Here is a 20,557-nt window from a genome sequence, read left to right on the forward strand (position 1 = left end):
TGTTGTGCGTTTGCCCCCTGGGGGTCAGTGCTCCTCATAGCGACCAGTTGTTCCTCTGTTCAGTCGATTTGCATATTAGCCTTTTATTAGATAGGATGGGAGGAATAGCTTGAGTCTGGTGATTCTTACTGAGGATGGCAGCAGAGGACTGTCTTGCTGTGCATTTATTATGTGGAAGGTGGTGTACCTTGTACATGGTGAATACTCAGTAAATGTTTGCCAAATTGCTTTCAGGGCATTCATACAACCCAGGGTAAGAGTTTGTTCAAATGAACTGTTTTGCACGTGACCCATTATCTGTGGCTCCTGCCCATCTTGTACAGGTTGACTATTGATTTTACCTGCCCAGCATCTACTCATTTCTTCTGTTAAGAAACCTATGATTTTCTTTGGGGAACTACCCTTCTCTCCACTCAGTTCATGAGGTTTTGTGGGGCTGCTTTACTCTGCAGGTCCAGTGTGGGCAGATGCCCCTGTCCTGTTGAATCAAAGCATTCCATTCCTGCCAGTCCAGGGACAGTGACTGGCTGTGTGTGTGTGTGTGTGTGTGTGTGTGTATGTGTTTGTGGGGTGGGTGTTAGTGCCTAACGCAGCTAATGCGACATAACCCTAGGATCTTTGCTAGAAGTATTGGGAAATAATTTTAACTTCTGAGATGGCTAAGCAAATAGGTCATAAACAGAGTTGTTCGTGGGTATCTTGCTACTTTTGGGAGGAGCTTAACTGACAGTGAAGGAAACACGGCTGTACTTGAAGCCATTGTGGACTTTTCTATTACAAAACTCCTGTTGATATTTGGTGTCTGACAGCTGCATCTGAAATAACCCAGAATGTACACTTCTATCCTGGTTTCTAGTAGTAACATCTAGGGTCTTAGTCTTTCACATCTGCCTCCTACAGACTCTCTGGGGGAAATAAGAAGGTAGGATGCTAGTTAGGTTCTTTCCTACAAATCGGCAGCCACACATTTCAGCTGTTCAGTGACCTTAAAGCCCTCACTTTGCTTCTCTGTGTTATTTCCTGATTAACTTGCTCTCGATTGGCTCATCCAGGAGTCTTGAATTTTTGAGGAAATGCCACTGGCTCTAGGCCAGTCCTGTGTTATTATTGGGTGTCGGGAGTCAGAATCCCTTTCTTGGTCATGTTATTCTAGGGCCAAGGCTGGCACATCCGTCCTCAAGTATCAGTAGTTTTCAGATCTCTGATGGTATGCATTGGGGATGCTGAAACCACGGGACAAAACACAATGCTGCTTTCTGGAGTGTCAGTTTTATTTATGACAATGCTTTTCAATATTAAAGTATAGTTATCCATAGCACCTTCTCTGAGCCACACTTAGATGGATTAAATCCTGGCTCCATCATTCATTAGCTGCATGACTTTAGGATTACTTAACCTCTCTGTACCTGTTTCCTCTGTAAGGGTAGTAGCAGTGTCTATCTTATGAGATTATGGTAAAAATGTAGTTTGTGTAAATGACTTAATAGAACAATGCCCTGTGTATCATAAGTGCTATTTAAGTGTTAGTTATTACTGTTAAAACATGACTATAGCCCTAACCGGTTTGGCTCAGTGGATGGAGTGTTGGCCTGTGGACTGAAGGGTCCCAGGTTCTATTCCAGTCAAGAGCATGTACCTTGGTTGCGGGCACATCCCCAGCAGGGGGTGTGCAGGAGGCGGCTGGTTGATGATTCTCTCATAGATGTTTCTAACTCTCTATCCCTCTCTTCCTCTCTGTAAAAAAATCAATAAATATATATTTAAAAAAAAGTACTCAGGGAGCTCTAGCCTGTTTGGCTCAGTGGATAGAGTGTCGGCTTGGGGACCAAAGGGTCCTGGGTTCGATTCTGGCCAAGGGCACATACCTCGGTTGCAGGCTCCTCCCTGGCCCGGGCCCTGGTCAGGGCTCATGCAGGAGGCAACCAATCAATGTGTTTCTCTCACATCAATGTTTCTATCTGTCTTTCCCTCTCTCTTCCACTTTTCATAAAAAAAAATCAATGGAGCCGAAACCGGTTTGGCTCAATGGATAGAGCGTTGGCTTGGGGACTGAAGGGTCCCGGGTTCAATTCCGGTCAAGGCATGTACCTTGGTTGCGGGCACATCCCCAGTAGGGGGTGTGCAAGAGGCAGCTGATCGATGACTCTCTCTCATCTGTTTCTAACTCTCTATCTCTCTCCCTTCCTCTCTGTACAAAATCAATAAAAAATATATTTTAAAAAATCAATGGAAAAATGCCCTTGGGTGAGGATTAACCAAAACAAACAAACAAACACTCAGCAATAGTAATATTTCTTAAAAAAAAAAAAAAAAAGAATATTTAGGGAACCTTTGTTCACTGCTCATGGAAATATAAATTAGAGCAGCCACTATGGAAAAGTTTGGAAGCTCTTCAAAAAGTAAAAAAATAGAACTACCATACAACCCTGCAATTCAACCTCTGGGTGTTTATCCAAAAATGAAAACACTAATTTGAAAAGATATGCACCAAGATATGGAAGCAATCTAAGTGTCTATTGATAGATGAATGGATAAAGATGATGTGATATACAGTAGCATATTAGCCATTGAAAATAATTAAATCTTGCTATCTGCAGCATGGGTGGACTTAGAGGATAATGTACTAAGTGAAATAAAGAAAAAGACAAATACTGTATGATTTCACATATTTGTGGAATCTAAATAGCAAAAGAAATGAACAAGTGGACTCAGAGAGAACCTGTGGTTGCCAGAGGGAAATGGGGATGGGGGAACATGCAGGAGGCAGCCAGTCAATGTCTCTCTCTCATCACTGATGTGTTTTTTTCCTCTCTCCCTCTCCCTTTCTCTCTGAAATCAATAAGAATGTGTGTGTGTATATATATATATATAAATATAAATATAAATATATTTAAAGAATGCTATAGAAATAGAAAGTCATTTTAAAAATAACATAAATAAGTCGCAGGGATGTGACGTACAGTATAGGGAATAGAGTCAACAAAAATAGTTTTTAATGATTTTAGAGAGAGAGAGGGAGAGATAGAAACATCAATGTGAGAGTGGTACATTGACTGGCTGCCTCCTACACACCCCCTACTGGGGATTGAGCCTGCAACCCAGGCATGTGCTCTGACCAAGAATCGAACCTTTGACCTTTTGGTGCATGGGATCACTTTCAACCAACTGAGCCAAGGCTATTCAATAATATTGTAATAACTTTGTAGGGTGACAGATAGTTACTATACTTAATGTGACTACTTTATAAGGTATTTAAATGTTGAATCACTATGTTGTATACCTGAAACTAATATTGTATTCAACTATATTCTTTTTTAAAAAAATTCTCATCCAAGGATATGTTTTTATTAATTTTATTTATATTTATTTAATCCTCACCTAAGGGTATTTTTTCCATTGATATTTAGAGGGAGTGGAAGAGAGAGGGAAAGACAGAGAAATATCAATGTAAGAGAAACACATCAATTGGTTGTCTTCTGCACATGCCCTGACCAGGGCCTGGCCCAGGGAGGATCCTGCAACTGAAATATGTACCCTTGACTGGAATCAAACCTGGGACCCTTTGGTCCGCAGGCCAATGCTCTGAGCCAAACTGGCTAGGGATGTTTTTAAAGAGGGATAGAGAGAGAAGCATTGATATGAGAAACATTGGTTGCCTCCCATACATGCCCTGACTGGGGATTGAACCTGCAACCTAGGTATGTGCCCTGACCAGGAATTGAACCTGCAACCTTTTGGTGTATGGGACAATGCTCCAATCAACTGAGCCACCCAGTCAGGGCTCAACAATATTTTTTATTTTATTTAATTTTTATATATTTTATTGATTTTTTTACAGAGAGTAAGAGAGAGGAATAGAGAGCCAGAAACATCGATGAGAGAGAATCATCATTTATCAGCTGCCTCCTACACACCCCCCACCGGGGATATGCCTATAACTAAGGTACATGCCCTTGACCGGAATCAAACCCAGGACCCCTCAGTCCGCAGGCCGACACTCTATTCACTGAGCCAAACCGGTTTTGACTCAACGATATTCTTTAAAAATTAATACTTACATGTGATTCTTACTATAAGAGCCCACAAGAGAGAATCCAGGTTCTTCTATTATAATTTCTGGAGCCATTCTCACGTCATGTATACATTAGTCTCCCCTGTCCACCTTCCACATCTTAGGGCTACCCACCCATTGTCATCCAGACATTTGTCTTCCATTTCATTATTACAAAGATAATGTATGCAAGCTTTAAAAAATAATAATTTCTTCAGTTCTTTAAAAATAGGATTTTGTTAGGTAATGTACTTGGTGGGGGTGGGCAATGAAGATAGAAAGAACAGCATGAGCAAAGGTCCAGAGGTTATGTTCCAGAAGAGCAAGTCCATTTTGGCTTGAGAGTAAGTGAAGATGAGGCTGGAAAAATAGATTAAGTTTATATAACTTGGGGATCTCAAATGTTACATACATTGAAGAGTTTGAAGTTGATTTAAACTCACTAAGCCCATTTCATCTGTAAATTTAGGATAATTCCTATCTCGTTGAATTGTGAGGATTAACAACAGAGAGAAACAAACAGATGGGAGAGATATCCTATAGAACAGAGGTTCCCAAACTTGTTTGTGCTGTAGACCCCTTGCCATGTTTTTCGGTTTTGGGTAGACCCCCTACTTACCTGATATTGATTTTTTTGTAAATTTCTAACTGTAGTGAAGTTTAGTGTTAAAATTTAATAAAAAATAATGTACCTACTTTTCTCCGGCATTCTCAAACAAAATAACACTGATTCACTATAATTTGTATGATAAACTACCAGTTTATATTTTTTTAAATATTTTCTCAGCACTTTCCTATTCAAGATTCAGGAAACGAATGAACGTATTTTTCTCACATTCATATTTATAGAGTGACGAATTGAACAAGTCGGTGCAAGTTCGCGAAGCTTTGAGACAAAAATTGGCAAGAATGTTTACTGCGCGTATGCTTGTAACAAGATGATACTGGTATATCATTATGTGCGGTTTTTATCCTACAACTTACACAATTTTATAAACATATATAATAAATTTTTTACTTCATAGGTACTTTTATAAATAATTTATATGTTTTTATATTATAAGATAATATGATGTAAGTAAATAGGTACTATCAGTGTATGTTGAGATCCACTATCGTAGACCCCCATTTTCATTTCATGGACCCCCAAATTTTTTTTTCGCTGACGTAGACCCCTTGCAGGTTGTCATAGACCCCTGGGGGTCGATATAGACTACTTTGGGAATCACTGCTATAGAAGAAACTGAATGGCTGTCTTACAAGTTGGAGACAGAGGTTGGATAGAGCAAACCATCCCACCTCTCAGGGTGGCCTATAATTCAAATGGCCTCACATTTGAGATCTTGTATTTCTGCAAGGCACACAACAACCACCAGAGGGAGCTCATACAAAGGAATCAGAGCTCTTAGCTCCACAGGAAAATTGTAGTGGGCAAGTCTGGGCAGGGGTGTGGAATCCTGAACCCAATCCAGAGTCTCAATGATAGGAGTGGGGCATGGATCTGGCTCCTCCTTCTTAGACCCATCTTTATTTATTTGTTTGTTTGTTTGTTTGTTTATTTTTTACAGAGAGGGAGAGGGATAGAGAGCCAGAAATATCTATGAGAAACATCGATCAGCCGCCCCACACACACACTCCCCACTTGGGACCCGAACCCGGGACCCCTCAGTCTGCAGGCAGACGCTCCATCCACTGAGCCAAACAGGTCTTGGCATTTAGATCCATCTTAAGGACAGTGGTTGGATACGCTGCTACAACCTAGAGCTGAGCAGCTAGCCAGATGTAAGATCTCTGTGATGTTTGGGGACCTGAATTACTGTCTCAAGTAAAAAGGGCTTTCACCAACTCCGCTTACAAGGAGTCCAACTCCTTAGGATACGGGTGCCAGGCCAGGCAGTCTGTCTAGATCTGGGAACTGTAGAGAAGGAACAGGGCTGCAGTGTGCGGAAGGCTAGGCAGTGCCATATCTGATAATCGGTCATTATAGTGGCACCTTCACTGCCTCAGGACTCCAACCTTCAGGTCTATCAGAAAGGGTTATGGGCTGCAGCTTAGCGCTCCATACAATTTTTTACAAAACTTCCTTTGTCCTCTCCGCTAACCCACAGTGAGAGAAATGGGGATTTTTGTGTTGCAAATATTAAAGTGAAAGCCTAGAGACATTTAGCAATTTAACCAAGATCAAAAAGCATTCAAGGGCAGAGTTGGGCCTGAAGCAGTGAGTGGCTTTGAGGGGCCCAGGAAAGGGAAGGCAGGCCGACAGAGCAAGAGCCTTCAGAACAGCCTCAGCAACAATGGCTCTTGGCCAGGTTTCATACCCACAGCTCCTGCGAGGCCCCAGCTCTGCTGCGAGGCCCCAGGCTCTAGCCCAGCCGCCTCACTCCTACCCTGGTCTCCCGAGAGCCCATCACCCTGGCAACAGCCGGAGAAAAACCCAGCTAAAATATTTACGGCTCAAAGCAGTCCAGAGGCTTCGATGGGGGGGAAGGGGGAAAGTTGATGTCATCCCTTCTCTGCTTGTCCAGGAAAGTGACTGACATGCAGGGCAGCTGGGTGTGTGGGACAAATCCAGGGTCAGGAGGGCTCTCACAGGAAGCTCCCCAAGGCTGCAAGTGTTAGTGCAAGGAGGGAGGAGTCTGTGACAGGTGACTGGACTGGGTGAGAAACACAAGCCAGATGAGAGGAGGAAGGAACTCAAGCGTTGAACAGTATTGTGTATAGACTCTGTGCTAGGTATTTCACACACATCCCATTTGCTTCTCAGATCCCATTCAGTGGGTAAGAATTATTATCCCACTTTTACCGAGTAAACAAGCCCTGAAAAACACACGAGTGATGAGCTAGGATTTGAATCCAGACCTGTTTGGCTATACCGCTGTGAGCTTTCTGCAAGATTGCCTGGCTCCCAAGTAGATATCCTGTATTTGGGGTTGAGCATATGGCTGCCTAGGAACCTAGCTGCTTCTCAGACAGTGACACCAGCTCTGTGGCTTTTTACCAATGACCAGGATGTCATATGATTCCCTAACTCCTTCACATCCCAGGAACTCGCTCAGTTCTGGATAAACCTGATGGTTTGTCATCCTTAACAAATCTTTTATACAAACACAATGTTTTACTGCTTTAAAAATAGTTGTGGCTGGGAGAGGTAAAACAGGTCAAAAGCAGGGACTATGAAAATCTGATAGCCACCCTTTTATTTACTTTTGGTTAATCCTCACTCAAGAATATTTTTTCCTTTTGTTTTTTAGACAGTGGATGGGAGGGCAGGGAGGGGGAGAAACATCGATATAAGAGACACATTGGTTGCCTCCTGCATGCATCCCACTGGGGCCCGGGGATCAAAACTTGCAATCCAGATACAAGCCCTGGGAATCCAACTGTCTAACTGCTGAGCAACACCAGCTAGGGCCGATAGCCCTTATTTATTTATTTTTTTTAGAAGAAGTGTTGCCACTGTTTTCTACTCCTTTTTAAAAAATATATTTTAGCCGAAACCGGTTTGGCTCAGTGGTAGAGCGTCGGTCTGTGGACTGAAAGGTCCCAGGTTCGATTCCGGTCAAGGGCATGTACATTGGTTGCGGGCACATCCCTGGTAGGGGGTGTGCAAGAGGCAGCTGGTCGATGTTTCTCTCTCATCAACGTTTCTAGCTCTCTCTCCCCCTTCCTTTCTGTAAAAACTCAATAAAAATATATTTAACATATATATATTTTATTGATTTTTTTACAGAGAGGAAGAGAGAGGGATAGAGAGTTAGAAACATCGATGCAAGAGAATCATCGATCAGCTGCCTCTTGCACACCCCTCACGGAGGATGTGCCTGCAACGAAGGAACATGCCCTTGACCGGACCGGAACCAAATCCAGGACCTTTCAGTCCGCAGGCCGACGCTCTATCCACTGAGCCAAACCAGTTTCGGCTGATAGCCCTTATTTTTAATTTTAGGCACTGCTATTTATCCTCCTTGAACATCTGTTTCCTCATATGCAAAATGAGTATAATGAAATGGGAGAGTAAGTGAAACAGTGGATATAAATGCTTGATATAGTACCTGGTACATACTAAGCACTCAATAAATTATTAGCTGTTATTTATAGTAATCAAGATATAAAAATGTGCCCAGAGGTTAAATAACTTGCCCAAAGTAAAGCTGATTTCATTATCCGTTTCCTGCTAAGAATAAATCTAAGCTTATTACCATGTCCTAGGCTCAGTTAAAAGGCAGACAGGCTCTCTTCCTAAACTCAGCCCTTCTCCTTGATCCCTTGTTAGGCATTAAAAGAAGAGTGTACGAGGAGAGGTCCATGACCTCTCAGAAACCTCATTGTAAAACCAGCCTAGACATTAGGTCATAGGAAATTGGAAGTCTATATCAAAACTTGACTTTCCATTCTTTCAAGAGAACTGTTAGGGCAAATAGCTAGCCTAATGTGTAACTACCGTGTTTCCCCGAAAATAAGACATCCTCCGAAAATAAGACCTATCGCATGGAAAGATAAGACATCACCTGAAAATAAGACCTAGCGCAACTTTGGGAGAAAAAATTAATATAAGGGGAGGATCCAAGATGGCTGCTCGGGTATACACCTAGCCGCAGCAGCTCACAACAATTTCAAGGGAATACAACTAAAATGTAGAGTGGACATTGCCCAGAGCTACAGGTAGTCGACTGACTGAAAACTCTACAATAGGAAGGAGGGAGAAAACCAGAAGGAAAATCAGAGGAGCTGAAAAAAAGCCTAAGGTACGGAGACATGCTGCGCGCTCGCACGCACGCGCGCGCGCGCGGAGACGTCGCAGCCGGAGAGGAGGAGAGGGCTGGGTGCTGCCTGGCGTTCCCTAGCAGGAAGGAAATAGAACCCCCAGCCTGGGCTGAACCCCCGAACCGGCAGCGCTGAGCCCCAAGTTATGTGCCAGACCCTGGGGACCCAGGCTCCGGCAGGGGGAGACAATCCCGGGGGACGGCGAAATGCGGGGCCCCCGGAGTCGCGCGCACATGGCGCGCAGAGGACTGAATGTTGACTCTGATGCTGGATTACCCTAGCCGGAAGAAACAAAGCCTCCGGCGGCAGCTCTGAGCCTCAGTCCAGACCGCCCCGAACTCCAGGTCTGGGCCAGTCCCTGGGGACCCAGGCTCGGGCAGGGGGAGACGGAGCTGTGAGGTGGAGTCCTGGGAGCAGGGCGAAAGGCTGAGCCCCCGGAGTCGCGCACACTGTGCGCAGAGGACAGTCTGTTGACTCTGATCCTGGACTCCCCTAGTGGGAGGGAGAAAGAAAGCTCCAGACTGGAGGAACGCCACGAGGAGCAGGAGCCCCTGCCGGACACCGGCCAGCCGGGCGCCAGCAAGGAGCCGGGCGATGGGGCCCCCAGTGGGGGGGGTGCCCCTGAGCCTTCGACTGCTGAGCGCTGGCAATGGAGCCAAGGACGGGGGCTGCTTCCTGGGCGGCGCCGACCCCGGCAACAGGCTGGAGCAGCACGGGAGCCCGCGGAGAACAAAGGGGTGCCACAGGCCAACCTGCTGAGCTCCCAGGACAAGGAGGAAGAAACCAAAGAAGTGCTCATTGTGAAGAAATCAAGTGAGAGCAAATGATAGTAAAATTACTTAAGAAAGAATACAAAGAAGATCTTGAAAAATCAAAGACTAAGTCAGAACTCAACGCACCAGCCAACATTGCAACATAAATGCGTTTTGTTTTTTTTTTTTAAAAAAGAAAAAAAAAAAAGAGAAAAAAGGGACAGAATGTTGGAACAGCGGCGACCAGGCCTTGAGTGGCCAGGCACAAGGCAGTGGCAACTGGGCCCGGAGCAGCAGTGGCCAGGCCCCAGAGCAGCAGCAGCCAGAACAAGAGCATCAACGGCCAGCACTGGAGCAGCCAGACCTGGGGCAGTGGCAGCCAGGCCTGAGGCAGAGGCGGCCAAGCCCAGGGTGGCCAGTCCAGGAACACCCAGACACGGAGTGGCTGGGCCCGGAGAAGCCCGGCCCAGAGCAGCCTGGTTGGGAGCAGCCAGGCCCAGAACAGCAGTAGCCAAGCACGGAGCATCCAGGCTGGGAGCGGCCAGGCTCGGAGCAGCCGGGTCGGGTGCGGCCAGGCCCGAGCAGCGGCGGCCAGGCTGGGAGCGGCCAGGTCCAGAGCAGCCGGGTCTGGTGTGGCCAGGCCCGGAGCAGCGGCTGCCAGGCTGGGAGCGGCTAGGCCCAGAGCAGCGGCTGCCAGGCTGGGAGCGGCCAGGCCCGGAGCAGCCGGGTCTGGTGTGGCCAGGCCCGGAGCAGCAGCTGCCAGGCTGGGAGCGGCCAGGCCCAGAGCAGCGGCTGCCAGGCTGGGAGCGGCCAGGCCCGGAGCAGCCGGGTCTGGTGCGGCCAGGCCCGGAGCAGCGACTGCCAGGCTGGGAGTGGCCAGGCCCGGAGCAGCCGGGTCTGGTGCGGCCAGGCCAGGAGCAGCGGCTGCCAGGCTGGGAGCGGCCAGGCCCGGAGCAGCCGGGTCTGGTGCGGCCAGGCCAGGAGCAGTGGCTGCCAGGCTGGGAGCGGCCAAGCCCGGAGCAGCGGCTGCCAGGCTGGGAGCGGCCAGGCCTGGAGCAGCCGGGTCTGGTGCGGCCAGGCCCGGAGCAGTGGCTGCCAGGCTGGGAGTGGCCAGGCCTGGAGAAGCGGCTGCCAGGCTGGGAGCGGCCAGGCCCGGAGCAGCCGGGTCTGGTGCGGCCAGGCCCGGAGCAGCGGCTGCCAGGCTGGGAGCGGCCAGGCCCGGAGCAGCCGGGTCTGGTGCGGCCAGGCCCGGAGCAGCGGCTGCCAGGCTGGGAGCAGCCAGGCCCGGAGCAGCGGCTGACAGGCTGGGAGCGGCCAGGCCCGGAGCGGCCGGGACCGGAGCAACCGGTCCCAGAGCAGCCGGGTCGGGTGCGGCCAGGCCTGTAGCAGCAACAGCCAAGTCCAGAGCAACTAGGTCGGGAGCGGCAGTGACCAGACCCGGAGCAGCTGGTTTTGGAACGAACCAGAGCAACAGAGGCCAGGCCCGGAGCAGCCAGGCCCGAAACAGCTCGCTCCTCGCCTGTACCTGCCCACGGCTGCCTCTCAGACATGGCTGGAAACTTTTGCGGGAACTTGAGGGTCTGCTGAATCAAGTGATGAAGGCTTAGATCTGGATGTGTTGAGTTAGTATAGCGTGGGGTGTTGATCTGTGAGTGCCTTGGGTGGGGCCTGGATGAGGCTGGTTGACCTATTTGAAAATGTCTTTTGTGTGAAGTGTATCATTGGGCATGTGGAGGTATTATTGATATGAGAAAATGCTAAGTAACAGATTTACTATCTGAAAAGGGATTTACTATCGGGGAAAGGGAGGGAGGAAGAGACTGAACATAAACTGTGCACCTATGGATGAGGACAATGGGGGATGGGGAGGGGGCAGAGGGTGGGGTGGGAACCTGGTGGAGGGGGGAAGAAATGAGGAACCTTTGTAATAATATGAACAATAAAGATTGATTTAAAAAAAATAAAATTAAAAAAAAAATAAAATAAAATCTGATGAAAAAAAAAAAAAAAAAAAAAAAAAAGAAAAAATTAATGTAAGACACTGTCTTATTTTCGGGGAAACAGGGTAGAAGGTAAGTGGGAGCTCTAAAGGGAAGCTTTGGTTCTCTCTCAAAGTTGAGAGTGGGACCATTTATCACTTGACCGAAACTTTAATGAGTCCCTCATTGCCAGATATATGCTGGGGAAGGGTTACAGTACAGGAGTTAAAGCCCTACCCTTAAAGAGTTTTTTGAGTAACTTATCAACAATGAAGAGAAAAACAGGTGTAGAGATTAAATAACTTGCCCAAAATAACCAAACCTTCTCACTTGGCTTTCCTTAGCCTGCTATGGAGTTGGTGACCAGCTTCTCTCCAGGAGCCCTCTGGAAGCGTCCAAGGGCCCCAGGCTGGTACGACACAGGTGTGGCAGGGAGGGAAAATAGGAGGTGGTGAGGTATAGGTAGGGTGTTCTAGCCAGTTCTGTTGGAGGCTAAGGTGAAGCAGGGAAACTGGGAATGACACAGAAGTTAGTTGCCAGTTTATTCAGATTTAGGAGGCTATAATGAGGATACTGTTAGTCCCTTTCAACATTAAAAATAAAAAAAAGTATTTTATTGATTTTTAGAGAGAGGAAGAGAGAGAAACATCGATGAGAGAGAAATATTGATTGGCTGTCTCCTGCACATCCCCTACTGGAGACCAAGCCTGCAACCTGGGCATGTGCCCTGACTGGGAATCGAACCTGGACCTCCTGGCTCATGGGTCAATGCTCAGCCACTGAGCCACATTGGCTGGGCTCCCCTTCAACCTTTTCAAGTTCTGAGATGTTTAACTGTTAGTATCATAGTCCCCTGCAACCCTGAGGACTTCATTCTGGTCCTAGAGACTCTTAGGGGATCCTAACTGGCTTTCTGTGTGTAAATCAGACATATCAATGAAGTGGCTGAGAACAGACTGGTGATCTCTCTGGTGTTTCTCTGTGCTCAGCAAATACCCTCAGGCCAGCCTTGACACAGCAGGCAGCTTTCCCAGTTTCTGGAGTCCTCTGATAGCTGTAAAGACACAAGCAGAAAATTAAGAAACATGAAACTGCCTTATCAGGGGCTTCCCTGCCACCCATATGGCCAGGCTGCCTCCTTTACAATCTCCCCACAACACAGGACAACTGCAGTTGTTTCATTCAATACAAGATTTCTAGGTGCACAGATGAGTAGCAAATAGAAGTCCACAGCCTATGAGCTCTCTTTTCATGTCAAACATACGGACCCTCACACCTTATACCTCCCAGCCTTGGTCGCAGCTGAGTGATCCAGGGCAGAATTAATTAAACCTTTGAGGTTTTTAGTTATACAAGCTTTGGGACCCCAATTATACAAAAGGGAAAATGCTTCCTGCTCTCCCAGAGATATGAAAAAGAACCAAATGAATAAAGAACTTCAAAAGACAGAAGAAGAAAAGAAGAAAGAAGAAGTGAAGTTTAAAAACCAGAAATCTAATCATGTCATTCCCCTTCCTGTCACTCCCGGATTCAATTGTCTTCAGTGAAGAACACAGAATAAGGCCCACATTCTTACCTCATCTTAATTGAATCTAGTTCAGGGCCAACCCTCTGTCTATAATGTGCTCCATGCCCTTTCCCAAGCCTTCTACCTAGGTAATTCTTCCTTTTATTTTATTACTTTTTTTTTTTTTTTTTGCTTTTATTTTTTAAAAATACGGATTTCTTTAAAAAAATAAAATTTTATTGATTTCAGAGAGGAAGGGGAAAAAAACCCAGGGAGAGAAACACCGATGATGAGAATCATTGATTGGCTGCCTCCCATGTGCCTCTACTCGGGTTTGAGCCCACAACACAGGCATTTGCCCTGATTGGGAATCAAACTGTGACCTCCTGGTTCATAGGTCAACCACTGAGCCACACTGGCCAGGCTGCTCTTCCTTTTAGATGTCAGCTTAAACATAATTTCCTCAAGGAAAACCCCAGTTAAGTTAGCTCCGTGTTGTTAGCTCATAGCACCCTATTCTTTTTCTGTCATGGCACAGATTACAACTGATATAACATTTTATGGGAGTTTTATGTTTCTCCAAATATACTGTTCTTAGTTTCTTAAAAAATTGTTTATTGAGGGAGGGGGTGGAGAAATCAATTTGTTTTTTCCACTTGTTTATACACTAGATGCCCAGTGCATGAAATGCGGGGATTGGGCTTAAGTCAGCAGGCAGACAATCCTCTTGCAGTCCAGGACCCCTCACTCCTTACCACCCACCTGCTCACTGGTCCTTACTGCTGAGCTCGCTGCTCCTTAGCACTGCCACGGAGGTGGTGGAGGCTCATGCCACCACCACTGTGCTACCAGCCATGAGCCCGTCTTCTGGCTGAGCAGTGCTCCCCCTGTGAGAGCACACAGCTCCTGCGTTGAGCTTCTGCCCCTGGTGGTCAGTGGGCATCACAGCAACTGGTCATTCAATTATAATGGTCACTTAGACTTTTATTACATAGATTCCTTGGTTGTTTCTTGTATGTGCCCTAATTGGGGACTGAACCCGAAACCTTGGTGTAATGGTATGATGCTCTAATCAATTGAGCTACCCAGCCAGGGCTCCTCAAATATACTGTAACCTCCATGAGGCCAGAGACCAACTTAAAAAAATATATATTTTATTGATTTTTTTACAGAGAGGAAGGTAGAGGGATAGAGTTAGAAACATCAATGAGAGAGATGCATCGATCAGCTGCCGCCTGCACACCCCCTACTGGGGATGTGCCTGCAACCAAGGAACATGCCCTTGACCAGAATCGAACCCGGACCTTTCAGTCCGCAGGCCGACGCTCTATCCACTGAGCCAATTTTATCTTGCTTACTTGCCACACTCTCTCCAGTGTCTAGCCCATAGTAGGTGTTCCTGTTTGTAAGAGTGAACGCATTAAGAAAAATGAATAAAAGGAGTGATGTGTACTGATATCTGGACAGAAGCTTATGATGAATCATATCAGAGCATAGGTATTTCTTTCTCAAAGGCTGATGCAATGTTTCCTCTTTTCCAACTCCAGAGAGCCTGAGAAATGGGTAGGACCCATTTTACAGCTAAAGCTGGACCATGAGTAGAAAGCAAGAAACCTGCAGGAGTCAGAAAACCCAAGAGAAGATTTGGCCCTGTATCTGAATCCAGGTATGTACCCTGACTGGGGATCAAATCGGCAACCTTTCAGTGTATGGAACAACGCTCCAACTGAGCCATACTAGTCAGGGCTGAACCCAAATACTTTGATCTCAAGTTCTTACTCATGGTGCATAGGGGGAAGAAACTGGCTATCCTGAGGTGGACCTAAGTGGGCTCTAGAGGTTGACAAGGGAACAGCTAATTCAGGCATCTTAACAGAGTATAAACAGAAACAGTGCCCACATTTCTGGTGGTGTGCTCTGCTTACCCGATTAATCTGGGGAGATACTTTGGCCATGGCTCACACACAGCCTAGAAACAACTCAAACAGGCTGTCTTTTTTCAGGAGACCCCATAACCTCTCCAAATCTGCCCTGGAAACAGCAAGGTCTTCTTAAAGGAAAAAGCTCCCCTAGGTCTAGGGAAGCACAAAGATGCTTGAGTATCTGTCTGAGAACTCACCTGCCTAATGCCTGCCTGAGATCAGCCAATCGCCAGTGTAGGCTAGGAATGAGTCGGACACCTACTGCTCAGAGGCTACTACTGGTCTTGTGGTCAAGGAACGTTAAGAGGCTAAAACCCAGCAGCATGACTATGAAATTCAAGTCCCTTCCAGATACAAGTCTCCCCCCTTTTAGAAAAGAGAACTGAAGTTGGCAGAACACTGGATGAGAACACATTATCCGTCTCAGAGGCAGAATAGGCCCTAGAGAACCTCCAGCCCAGGGTTGAGAAATTGATTCTAGATGTGAGGGAACATAATCTGCTCCCATTACCCCAACGAAGGGGTTTGGTCTGCTGCTTGAATTTAACCTCCCGGGAGCCCAGGGCAGCAATCAGGCCATAATAGGACTAGGGTACAGCACTCACCATAGGCCTTTGCTCCCAAAGGGCTAGACCAGGAAACAAAAGAAATAGCTAGGCAGTGCAGTACACTTCCTCCCCTCCCCCCAACAGCTGCCATCTCAAGGCAGCTGTATGCAGCCTGTGTGTTCAAGACTATTAAATATTCATCAGATGCTTGCTAGCACTAGTTTCAAACATGCAAGAGGCACAAAAGAATCTGAAGGGAGGGAGGAAGAAGAAGGGGGGGAAGGGAGAGAGAGAGGGAGAGGGAGAGGGAGAGGGGGGGAGGGAGGGATGGAGGGAGGGAGGGAGGGAGGGAGGGAGAGAGAGAGAGGGAGGGAGGGAGGGAGGGTGGGGGGGGGAGAGAGAGAGAGAGAGAGAGAGAGAGAGAGAGAGAGAGAGAGAGAGATTGATTGAAGTTGAGATTAGAAGGGTCCAATTCTTTCAAGTTCAGGAATCTGGAAATCAAGCCAGGTGCACCCACCCTGTACCAAAGCTGAGAACTACTTTGAATGTAAACGGATCTTCTTGTTGCCACTCTAGAGGAAGCAGCTCAGTGGGAGCAGAAAGACTTGGGTAAGTTCCAGCTTTTGGACCTCATGGGTATCCTAACCTACACACCAGGTTTGTTTCATAAGATTGTCTGTGAGAATGAAAGGGGATGCTGCATATAATATTCTCAGCCCAGAGTTAGTCAGAATCAAATGCTTAAAATGGAGGCAGAGACTTCACTCATTTAGGACAGAATAGTGAGAGCAGAGTTTGTATCAGTGGAAATTCAGAGTTTCACCCAATTGAGTAGCTGAAAGGGACAGACATGGGAAGACTATCAACATATGGTGAAGGCTTAACATCTACCTTCATATAGCCCAAATACTATCTGAGAGGAGAAATGATTTTTCTTTCTGAAAAAGGAATGAACCAAAAGGCCTTCAGGAAAGAGGGAGAGGAAAGAATGCAAAGTGAGGGGAGACTATACCCTTCACTCTCCCACAAAGGAGTGGTGCCACTTCCGGAAGGCTCTTTTTCTCTGGTTCCCCTATTCCCCTCGCTCACCAGCACAACGGCAAACACAGATGTGTTCTTGGCTTAAGGACACCAATAGCTCCCTAAACTTTAGAATAAAGTCCGAATTCCTTGCCTAACATTTACCGTTTCAAAATTAGCACTAACCTACTCATCCAGACTCTATTTATACCTGAATTTATTGGGTGCCTACTACATATCATGTTGAATGTTTCACACGTATTAGACCACTCAATCTTTACAATTATTTTGTAAAATGAATGATATTACCCCATTTTACAGATGATGGAACTGAGACTTGGGAGAGGATAACTCATCTAAAGTTCGAAAGCTAGTAGCTTTGGAGGAAGCAGAATTTGAAATTAGCCTGTTTAAAGCCATAGTAAAGTGCTATTGCTAACCTGTCTGTTTGGGTTCCGGTCAAGGGCATGTACATTGGTTGCGGGCACATCCCAGTGGGGATGTACAGGAGGCAGCTGGTCGATATTTCTCTCTCATCGATGTTTCTAGCTCTCTATCCCTCTCCCTTCCTCTCTGTAAAAGATCAATAAAATATAGTTAAAAAAAAAAAAAAATTGCCACTCCTTCCCTGGCCAGTTTGCTCGGTGGTTAGAGCATTGGTCAGTAGGGTCTTGGGTTTGATTCTGGTCCAGAGCACGTACACTGGTTGCAGGACTGATCCCCATCCCAGGTGGTGTAGGAGGTAACCAATCAATGTCTCTCTCACATTGATGTCTCTCTCTCTCTCTCTCTCTCTCTCTCTCCCCCTACCCCCTTCCACTCTCTCTAAAAAAAAAAAAAAAAAATCAATGGAAAAAATATCCTTAGGTGAGGACTAATAACAAAATTTTGTCACTCCCTTTCTTCAGCACTCCTTAATGCCTTTCTCACCAGCTCCTGCAAGCTGCTGATACTCAGTTCAGCAACATAAATGATAACACACTACCATAACTATAAGACTTACTCTCTCCCATTAGACTGAGTTTCTTGAAGGCAGAGACTATGAACTGTTGCAGACCCATGACCCCGCACAACCAGCATAAGACCCTAAGTGACCCCAGCAAATGTTCACTGCATTAGTAATGACATTCCTGCTGAATAAGCCTTTCAGAATGCAGAATGACTGTGAAAGCATCCTGGGTTGGTTCAAGCTGACAGGCAAAACCCCTCAATTCCAATATAACCTAGTAGTGGAGACTGATTATAGCCTCTAAAATCATACTGCCTGAGGATGAATCCCAGTTCTAATTAACAGCTACATGATAAGTGTTTTAATTTTTCTGGGCCTCAGTTTCATCACTGTGTAAAAATGGGAGAATAGTAGCTACTCTACATGTGAAGACGACAGTGCATGTCACACAGAAGAATATTAGAATTGACAAAATACTGTACTAGCTAAGACATTTTATTTTCATATTTTAATATCTCTGGAATCAGGATGCATCTTGCATTCAATATAAAAACAAACAAACAAAAAACCATTGTGTCATTGTGTTGGTTTAATTGATAGTCTTTGTTCTTTCTTTGCCGTACTTATTATAATAATACATTTTGCCCTAACTGGTTTGGCTCAGTGGAGAGCATCAACCTACAGGCTGAAGGGTCCTGGAGTGGATTCCAGTCAAGGGCACGTTGCCGGCTTATCCTCAGTAGGGGGCGTGCAAGAGGCAGCTGATCAATGGTTTTCTCATCATTGCTGTTTCGCTCCCTTCCTCTCTAAAATCTATAAAAATATTTTTTTTAAAAAAAAATCACATCATGTGAATTTTATCTCATTAAAAAAGAAAAAGGTAGAGAGGATCAAATGAAATAATCCTTATTAACTGCTTAGTATATTATGATGCACATAGTGATAAATGTTAGCTATTACCAACTTCTTCTGATGATAAACGAGAAAGGTTAAGGGCTTTGCTTTTGTCAAAACAAAGACAAAGGCTATGAGGAGACTGAGCTAGGACATGTTCTATTCTTGGCTGGTTCTAAATTAGCTTATAGAACTGTATTAGGTTCACAGGTAGTGACAGGAAGTTATAGTAAACACTGGGACCAACTGATTAAACTACACAACCAGAGCAGGCAGACACGAACAGGCCTGGTCTTCCTATAATGAAACCTGCCTTTCCAAGCACAAATTACAGGCCAAATGAAGAAAGACATTTTCCCCAAAGTCTGTTCTCAAGACTACCCGAGGCAGAACTGAGACTTTTCTGAATTCAGGGACTTTATCTTAAATTTATCTACCCATTCATTTGACTAATATATGCAGAACTTTCTGGATGCCCCAAACCATGCTAAAGACAAATGGCCTTCCTTAAAGTCTTCAAATCTCAGAGGCTCCTGGCTAAGAGGAAGGCTAAGAAATGATATCCAAGAAGGCAAATTACTGTCAAAGACTGTAACATGCCTTTGGCTTAAATAGGTAGTTCTTGTCTCCTCAGTGCTATCAGAACCCTAACAACTCATTCAGGGGCAGAGGGGGAAAATCACCCAGTTAGTTCCTGGATGGCTTTAATAGGAAACTCATTCAAGTTGTTACGAGTGAGGCCAACAACCCAAACAGGAAGGGGTTAAACTTCCTCAGGGGAAGAACACTAATACTTACTATGTTTAGGGCACTGAATTGGTTGGCCTTATACGGAACTCCTTCAGTTCGCCAACCACAGAAAGGTATACATTATTACTATCTTCCTTCCCAGATGTAGAAATATGATAAGTGATTTGTTTTATTTCACCAACCAAAAGAAAGGTCATAGATTCAACTCTAGGTTTTTGTCAGGTCTGATGTTATTTTTACTATTAAAAAAATCCCTTTCCTTAGATTATAAGCAATATCATATAAATCAAGATGTTAAGTTCTGACAACACATAAACTTGGGCTTGATTTTGAATAATACTAATTATGTGATCCTGGGAAGTCACTTCACCTAATTAAGACTCAACTACTTCTGTAAAATACAGATTTTACTGGACAATTGTTTTTTGACTGCCCAGAATCCATTTCCCCACCCTAAGAACACTGACTTCCTTTTGTGGAATGAACTTTTTTGCACAGCATACTGCTAAAGTACGGGTAGGTGAATCAAACAAATCCAGTTTGATACTCCCTTCCTAAAATTTGGATCTTGAGGGAGAAAGAAACCAAACATGGCTAGAATCCTTATTTCTTTTCAGTCGGGTCAAGTTTCCAAATCTCCATTTTCTGGCTAATGAAAAGAGATGAGGCATGGGGAAAACACTTCACAGACATTTGGTTAAAGTGTAAAATGTTTCCACCTGGCTGTAAAGCAAGTCATGTTCCTGGGCTGAAGAAACTTCAAGGAGGCTAGTCACTAGGGAGAGGAAGCTGTGCGTCGCTATGTGATGTCATTACCCAGCGCCCACAGCCGCCATTTCCAGGCGGGGCTGGGCTGTGGGCCGCATTTTGTGCCATGGGGTCTCGGCTGTGTCTGCTGTGATTTGGTGGGCTGTCGCTCTGGGATGGTGGCAGAGTCTGTGTCCCACTTGGGGAAAGACGAGTGTTGTTTTGTGGGCGCCAGGTCCACGGCGCCATTTCTCTGTAAATGGCAGTGCGCATCATGGCAACTCCTGCATTGAGTGTCTGCCCCCTGGTGGTCAGTGTCATAGTGACTGATTAGATGGTTAGACACTTAGTGCATGAGCCTTTTATATATATATAGATAAAAGTCTCACATCCTTAATAGAAAGACACCTTAACGTACCTGACATGGGTCTTTAATACCCATTCTACTCCAGGAAATGTCTTGAGTTTTCAATGACCTGAAAATGGAGAAGTAAGAGATCAGTCTTTTGAAGAAGAAGTTTTAAAGACATACAAAATAAAAGATAGAGATCCTGCATGCAGTTTACACAGTACAGGAGAGAAACATGCAACTTTAAGGAAATTTTAAGTAACATTTCATTATGAATATCAATATGGGAACCTATAGGGGCTCATCCTTGTACATTTTAAAATAG

The 20,557-nt window shown here is 45.6% G+C and overlaps 1 protein-coding gene across 3 annotated transcripts in view; it reads right to left on the reverse strand.

The window, feature by feature from the left end:
* Positions 1-12,075: 12,075 nt before the first annotated feature.
* KHDRBS1 (KH RNA binding domain containing, signal transduction associated 1) overlaps positions 12,076-20,557 on the reverse strand; it is a 37,956-nt gene continuing 29,474 nt past the window's right edge. The window contains exons 10-11 of one of the 3 annotated variants that reach the window (XR_014794031.1): positions 20,302-20,359; positions 12,076-12,600 (exon numbers count right to left, since the gene is read on the reverse strand). The gene's annotated coding sequence lies outside the window, so the exon portion shown is untranslated. Of the gene's footprint in view, positions 18,306-20,301; positions 20,360-20,557 lie in introns of all 3 variants that reach the window. The other 2 variants (XR_014794032.1, XR_014794033.1) reach the window with 2 other exon arrangements.

This window comes from Pipistrellus hanaki, assembly GCF_964339955.1.
Source record: "Pipistrellus hanaki genome assembly, chromosome: 2".
Classification (NCBI taxonomy): domain Eukaryota; kingdom Metazoa; phylum Chordata; class Mammalia; order Chiroptera; family Vespertilionidae; genus Pipistrellus; species Pipistrellus hanaki.